Source organism: Spinacia oleracea, chromosome 2 (genome assembly GCF_020520425.1).
Source record: "Spinacia oleracea cultivar Varoflay chromosome 2, BTI_SOV_V1, whole genome shotgun sequence".
Lineage (NCBI taxonomy): Eukaryota > Viridiplantae > Streptophyta > Magnoliopsida > Caryophyllales > Amaranthaceae > Spinacia > Spinacia oleracea.
In genome coordinates this window covers 88101666-88109762 of record NC_079488.1, presented here as the reverse complement: position 1 = coordinate 88109762, position 8097 = coordinate 88101666, and positions in this window count along the sequence as shown.

The window sequence follows — 8097 nt, the reverse complement described above, 5'->3', positions numbered from 1 at the left end:
GATTATTTTTTATTTTTGTTTTTTATCCGGAAAATTAGCCAACTACAACCCATACAACTTTGCAACGGGGTACAACCTTAAATTTTCATTTTTACGTATTACAACCTCAAGCTTAAACACGTACTTTAAATTACAACTCGATGGTCATATTGTGGTGAAAACGATCGGATAATAATGTCATAAATATATTTTAAAACTAAATTTAATAAATTTCCTAAAAATCTAATATACATATATAAAGGAGGAGGCATATTTGCTGAAAGATTAGAGCGCCACCTAGGATTACTAATGGTTTCGGCCAATGAAAAATAAGATTTCTAATTTCTTTTTTAATTAAAAAAATCAAGTAAACATAGATATTTTAATTAATTAATTATTAATATATACAACTCCATCGAAAATCAAACATTCTAATAATTAAAAAATAATCGATTGCCACGTAGATAAATAATTAGGTGCACATAGATATTTTAATTAATAAATTAATTACTAATATATACAACTCCATCTAAAATCAAATACTCTAAAAATTAAAACATAAATCTAAAATAAAATTCATCAAAAACCAAACAATAATCTAAAATAAAATAAATAAAATTCAATTTAAAATCAAACATTAATCCAATATTAGAGCGCCACGTAGAAAAATCTAATGGCTTCGGCCAATGGAGGAATATTTGCTGAAATATTAGAGCGCCACCTAGGATTACTAATGGTTTCGGCCAATTAATGAAAAATAATATTTCTAATTTCTTTTTGAATTTAAAAAATCAAGTGACACGTAGATAATTAATTAGGTGCCACGTAGATATTTTAATTAATTAATTACTAATATATACAACTCCATCGAAAATCAAACACTATAATAATTAAAAAATAATCGATTTCCACGTAGATAATTAATTAGGTGCCACGTAGATAATTTAATTAATTAATTACTAATATATACAACTCCGTCTAAAATCAAACACTCTAATAATTAAAAAATAAATCTAAATAAAATTCATCCAAAATCAAACAATAATCTAAAATAAAATAAATAAAATTCAATTTAAAATCAAACAATAATCTAAAATAAAATAAATAAAATTCAATTTAAAATCAAAAATTAATCCAATATTAGAGCGCCACATAGAAAAATCTAATGGTTTCGGCCAATGAAAAATAAGATTTCAAAATTAATTTTGAATTAAAAAAGTCGAGTTCCACGTAAAGAAATGATTAACTTTCACGTAAATATTTTTTATTAATTATTTATTAATATTAGGCATATACAATTTCATCCAAAAACAAACACTTTCATAATAAAAAAAATCTAAAATGAAATTCAATGCAAAATCAAAAACTAATCTAATTTAATATATAAAAGTAGTATAAACATTGGATTTTTATTTAAACATAACAATTTAAAAGAATCCGTGCATCGCACGGGCTAAAATCTAGTTAAAAAATAAAACTGACTTTATTTCCCAGGCTAGTGCCAACAATTACGCCCTAAACGACTTATGCCTCTTCCCAGACTTTATGAGTTTATTCCATTATCTATTCTTCAACTTTTTTTTTTTGAGGGGAAAGACGAGCTAGTTCATTAATCAAGGGACAAAATGTCCATCAGTACATACGGAGAAATCTCCGAAGGGCAATGATTTTCCCAAATCTGTTTAATACCAAAAGGAACTAGTCTCGCTAGGTGATGGGCTACATCATTGCTATCCCTACGAACATGCGACCAAACAATAGAGCTAAAACATGAGCTAAAAGACATAATATCTTCCAAAATTGAGTCAAGATCAGAGAAGAAAATAGCGCCCTTCGATAGACGGGAAATCAGGAACTGGCAGTCGGACTCCAAGATGATGTGTGTGAACCCATACCTGCGCCCCAACTTAATTGCATTGGCAATTGCCTTTGCTTCAGCGACTTCCACCGGCCAATATGCTCGAACTCTTCTACATGAGGCAAATATGACACTTCCATTCGAGTCTCTAGCAACCACTCCCATACCAATCCATCCATTGACCGCAAGTGAGGCATCCATATTAATCTTTATTACACCAGTAGGGGGGGCAACCACCTGTTTGGGCTTTTTTGAGTAGCCAGACTTGGCTTCTTATAAATACGCGAGCAATACTCCTCTTGTTCGACGCCCTGTCTTTGCATACGAGAGATGAGAACAACATCCGGGGTGGATTTATTTTCGAACACATACCTGTTACGTTCACACCAAATTACCCACGCCAGGCTAGCTGCACGTTGCTGGAGCTTAACATCAAAAGTATCCCAGCTTGCAATGAACTCACACAAAGATACAGCGACACCCCATTGTGTTAGACCCTCACACCCACTACTCAGCCACGGCCCCCGAACTCGAACACAATCAAAAATGGCATGTCCCACGCTCTCCACCTCAAGACCGCACCATGGACACATCGGGTCTTCTAAAAGATGTCTCGTGTGCAGTAATTGTCGGACAGGCAAGGTGTTCGTACCAAGACGCCACAAGAAGTGTTTCACTTTGGGCGATACCTCCATCCCCCAGATTAACCCCCCAAGCTTGATGTACTGCTTCTAAGTTCAGACCCTTACCTAGTAGGTATGCTGTTTTGACAGAGTAGTTCCCCTCTTTCGAGTATGCCCACATGAGCTCATCATCTGGTCTTCTCCAGCTGAGAGGCAAGGCTAGAATACATTTTTTTGTCACGGTCATTGAAGCACGCCTCAATTAGTTCAAGGTCCCAACCTTCTGCCTCATGGTTTATTAGATCGCTGACCTGTGTGATATCGTCCCTAGGTGCAGTGGTTATGAACCTACCTTCCTCATCAGCTACCCACGGCTCCGACCATAGGTTTACGTTTGTCCCATTACTAATGCTCCATATTACCCCCTCCTTGACTAGAGCCTTAGCGCTTCGAACACTTCTCCACGAGTAACTTCCTCCGTAGCCTAGGGATGCCTCAAGAAAAGAAGTATGTGGGTAATATTTAGCTTTCATTACCTTGCCCAGTAGCGTTCCATCACCCCTAACTAGCCTCCAAGCTTGCTTACCAATTAGTGCATCGTTGAACACCGATAAGTCTTTGAATCCCATGCCCCCTACACACTTTGGTTCACACATTCCAGACCAACTTTGCCAGTGGATTTTCCTCTTCTCTGCCTCCGATCCCCAAAAGAAACGGGCCATAGCCGAGTGGATGTCACTAATCACTGAGACCGGGAGTTTGTACACCCCCATAATATATGTCGGAATGGCTTGTATAACTGATTTCAGAAGCACCTCCTTCCCTTCTCTTGAGAGTAGTTTCTCCTTCCACCCTTGTAGTTTCTTCCATATCCTGTCAAGTAGGGCACCAAAGATTGCCTTCTTCGATCTTCCAGCAATAGTGGGTATTCCAAGATATTTTACATGTCTGTCGACCTCCGACATGTTCAAGAGACCCAACAACTCATCCTTGCGATCTGAACTGACCCCTCTACTAAAAGAGACTTTCGACTTTTCGAAATTGATTTTCTGCCCGGATGCTGCTTCGTACTGGTTGAGTATATCAACTATCAATGAGCATTCCTGTCGGTTAGCCCTTGTAAAAAGAAGGCTATCATCAGCAAAGAGGAGATGTGATATTTCGGGTCCATTACGGCTAGCCTTAACTCCATGTATCTTCCTTTCCTGTACCTTATTCTGCAACATACGAGAAAAAGCATCTGCCACCAAAATAAACAAGAAAGGTGAGAGAGGATCCCCTTGGCGGAGACCTCTTGTTGGAACAACCGACCCACAGACTCCACCATTGATTATGAAAGAATAAGATACCGAAGTGACACAGTCCATGACCAAATTAACCCATCGACCATCGAACCCCACAGTAAGCATTAGTTTTCTTAGGAAGCCCCATTCCACACGATCATAGGCCTTACTCATGTCCAACTTCATTGCAATGTATCCCTTCCGACCCTTGCACCTCTTTTTCATAGAATGAAATAGCTCTAGGGCAATGAGTGCATTATCTGTAATCAGTCTCCCTGGCACAAAAGCACTTTGATTCTCTGTAATAATATTCGGGAGGATAGACTTTAATCTAAGGACAATGGCTTTAGAAGCTAATTTATACAAAACATTACAGAGGCTAATCGACCTAAACTCAGAAATCATTTTTGGAGATTTAACTTTAGGGATCAGTGCCACATTAGTCTTATTAACCAGGCTAGGGAAGGGTCCCCCATGCAAGATATAACTAACATACATAAAAACATCATCTCCAATAATATGCCAGAAACGCTGATAGAAAATAGCATGCATACCGTCTGGTCCAGGGGCCTTACATGGGTGCGTTTGTTGTAAGGCATAATAAACTTCCTCCTTAGTAAAGGGCTTTAGAAGCTCCATATTGTTCTCCATGGATATGACGTTTGGCACATACTGTAAAACCTCATTGAGGTTTGCTGCTGACGGATTCGAGGAACATAACAGCTCTTTGTAGTAATCAACCACTATCTCCTCCACTCTGTCTTCATCCTCTTGCCACACTCCTCTCTTGTCCGTAAGTCCCGTAATGGTATTACGACGTTTTCTTTGTGAAGCCTTATGGTGGAAATACTTTGTGTTTCTATCTCCATCTTTTACCTCAGAGACTCGGGATCGAAGATACCAGTAGGCTTCATGCTTGGCATTGAGGTCGTCAAGAGTTTTTTCAAGAGTAGCTGCTTCCTCACAAGTAACTGGGGTTACGGGTAATTGTTGTACTGCTTTTGGAGCTTTTTCTGTATCACTGATCTTCTTCCCAATCCCTTCGAACCTCGTCCCACTCCACCCTAACAGACTACTAGCCACTGCAGCCAGCTTACGTTCTACTGGCTCCCCTACCGCCCTATCCCATGCCCCCTTAACCACTAGCTCACACTCATCATCTAGTAGCCAACTTGTTTCAAATTTGTACCCCTTGCCTTTATTCTTCCTCTTCTTTTGTCTACCAGAGGTTTTTGCACGTACCAACAATGCCGCATGGTCTGATTTGTAACGCAATAAATGCTCCACCCCCTTACTAGGAAATAGGGAGTACCAAGATGGGGATGCTAAAACTCGGTCAAGCCGCTCACGCACCCGAGATTCCGGGGTTAAGCCTCGTTCCCAAGTATACCAAGTACCTTCAAACTCCATCTCCCTTAGCCCACATTCGTCCACTGCCTCACGAAATTGGTTGATCTCCCTTCGGTCCGTGTCTGCACCCCCTCCTTTTCCTCATAGCCTAAAATCTCATTAAAATCTCCTCCTAACATAATTGGGACAACAGCGTCCTCGCATAAATACCGTAGTAAGTTCCATGTTTTGTACTTACTCGCTCCATCCGGCCACCCATACACTCCAACAAATCTCCAACTACTATCTCCCTCATTGACATCTCCACATATATGGTGTTGAGAATACGAGACCAAAGTAAAGGAGACCTTATCAGCCTTCCAGAAAAGTGCCAGACCCCCTTCTTTGCCTCTACTAGAAACACCAAAACAATTCGAGAACCCCAACCTGCTACGTAAACCTTCAACATCTTGTTTACTTATCATGGTTTCCGATAAGAAAACCATATCCACGGCATACGAACTACTCCAGCGACGGAGTTGGCGAACTGTCCAGGGGTTGCCGATCCCCCGACAGTTCCAAAATAAGTAACTCATTGGTCTTGGCGGGGCTGACAACCGTCAACCTCCGCCGGACCTTCAGTAACAAGGTTTGGGGAGAAAACTACTTTACTTCGTTTCCCGTCAGACCCGTCAAGCTGATCAATTACCATCGCCTCCACCTCTCTATTACGCTTTTGCTCCACCCTAGCACAGGTACTCCCCCCCGAAGGTTGACTATCTCGCGCCATTCTTTTCCAGCACCGTCCTTTTTTCGTGGAATTTCCCACGCCCGCGGAGAAAGTTAAGGGCACCCCCGGTATTGGTTCCACTAACCTTGTGTAGCACTCCACCTCTGCCTCTTTAGAATGTTCCGTTTGCCCTGCCTTTTCCACTCCCTCCCTTCCTATCACCTTCCTCCTCGGAGAGTCCTCCAATAGTGAGAGTGGGGTTATTACTGGTTGTTGGCTCTCACTGCCTGTTTGAGGAACCACCCCTTCCGTAGCGTCTGCCCCATTTTTTACAGAGTTCAAAGACAAGGACACATCTTGCAACTTTTCTACTACCTCTGTAATGTTCTCCACCAATACTGGACTGGGATTAGGCTTCTTCTTTGTAACAAATAATGAGCGAGCACACTGGACTCTTTTGTCCGCCGACATCTCGTCCCCTCTATTGACTTTCCAAGGAGATGCTCGGAGTGTCTCGTTAAAACGTCGTTCCGCTTCAACCTCCCCCATATTGGCTTCACAGTCTTTGTCTCCATGACCCAACTTGCCACACACATAGCAAAAAACTGGTAGTTTCTCCAGTTTGATTGGGAGCTCCTGAACCAACCCACCTCTCAGTTTTAATTTCACCGAACGTGGTAGTTCCTTCCGTGCGTCAATTAGGACTCTGATCCTTAGAGACTTATTGATACCAATTACATCCGACTTGTCCATCTTGATGTACGTGCCTAATTTTTCACCGATAGCCCTAGCATTATTTTCATTGTTCCTCCCTCGTAACGGTAGATCATAAACCCTAATCCAGAACGGTACTTGATGCAGAGGTAATTCTGATGGACGAGCAGTATCCGTAATGTCAGCTAGAATTAGGGCATGATGATCGAAGTGCCATGGCTGAGAGTCCATGACAAACGCCTTGTCTCTCCAATGGTAGAATTGAAAGAAAAACAAATTCTTTTCTATGCAATTTTCTTCCAATCCGTGCTTCGGGTTCCATATCCGTTTCATAGTACCTATCAGCGCATTTGCGTTTACATTCCTTTCTGTCCAAAGCTTCCCCACAACCCCTAAGCTTATCTTCGCTTCCTCCTCCTCATCTCCTTCCTCTTCCCAGATAACCTCCTTCTCCTCATTCTGCAGTGGTAAAGTATCCCTATCATCGTCCGCCATAATCGAACCAGGTCAACAACGCTTCGAGTTAAGAAGATTAGGGCTAGTATGAAACTAGAGCAAAAAACCCTCCCAAGAGAGAAACCCTAGAGGGAACATATATAGGTAAAATAAGTTATGCGTATTATCTATTCTTCAACTTCATGTTCTTCATTAACTCAACAATGGTGGTTCTCTCCTCTGTGTAATTAGTTTGTGAAAATTTGTTGTAATGTTGTTTTATTTAGCTTAGAGCAACATCAGCGCCAAGTCTTAAGACTTGAATTTTGCTGACATGGCATATGACTCGCGTAGTCTTAAGATGAGACATATCAATTTGAAACATTGAAGTGGGTTAGTCTTAACAAAGTCTTAAATCGAGTCTTGAAAAACTAAGACTCAACTTAAGACTCAATATGTGAGTTAAATAAAATAAATAAATTAAAATATTATATTATTTGATATGTTTTAAATGAGTTTGAGGGGTGAAGAACTAAATTTGAATGAGTCTTAAGAAGTCTTAACAAAATTTAATTAATTAAATATTGGTGGAAAGATGACATGGCATATGAAGAAAGTCTTAAGTTAAGACCCCCTTGATGTTGCTCTTAGAGCAACATCGCCAAGTCTTAAGACTTGAATTTGGCTGACATGACATACGATTCACCTAATCTTAAGATCAGACATATCAGTTTGTAGCATTGAAGTAGGTTAGTCTTAACAAAGTCTTGGAAAAACTAAGACTCAACTTAAGACTCAATGTGTGAGTTAAATGAATAAAAAATATTAAGATATTATATTATTTGATATATTTTAAATGAGTTTGAGGGTGAAGAGCTAAATTTGGATGAGTATGAAGAAGCTTTAACAAAATTTAATTAATTAAATGGAGTAGTAAAAATATGACATGACATATGAGAAAAGTATTACCCTGTTGAGTTCATTGCGTTTACCCTGTTGAGAAAAACTAAGGGCCATGACATATGTTGAGTTCATTCCATTTACGATTTACCCATTGATGTTGCTCTTGTGACCACAGCACTACTACTATAAAAAAATGTTGCTCTTGATGTTGCTATAAAAACGGCCCCAATGATGTTGCTCTTG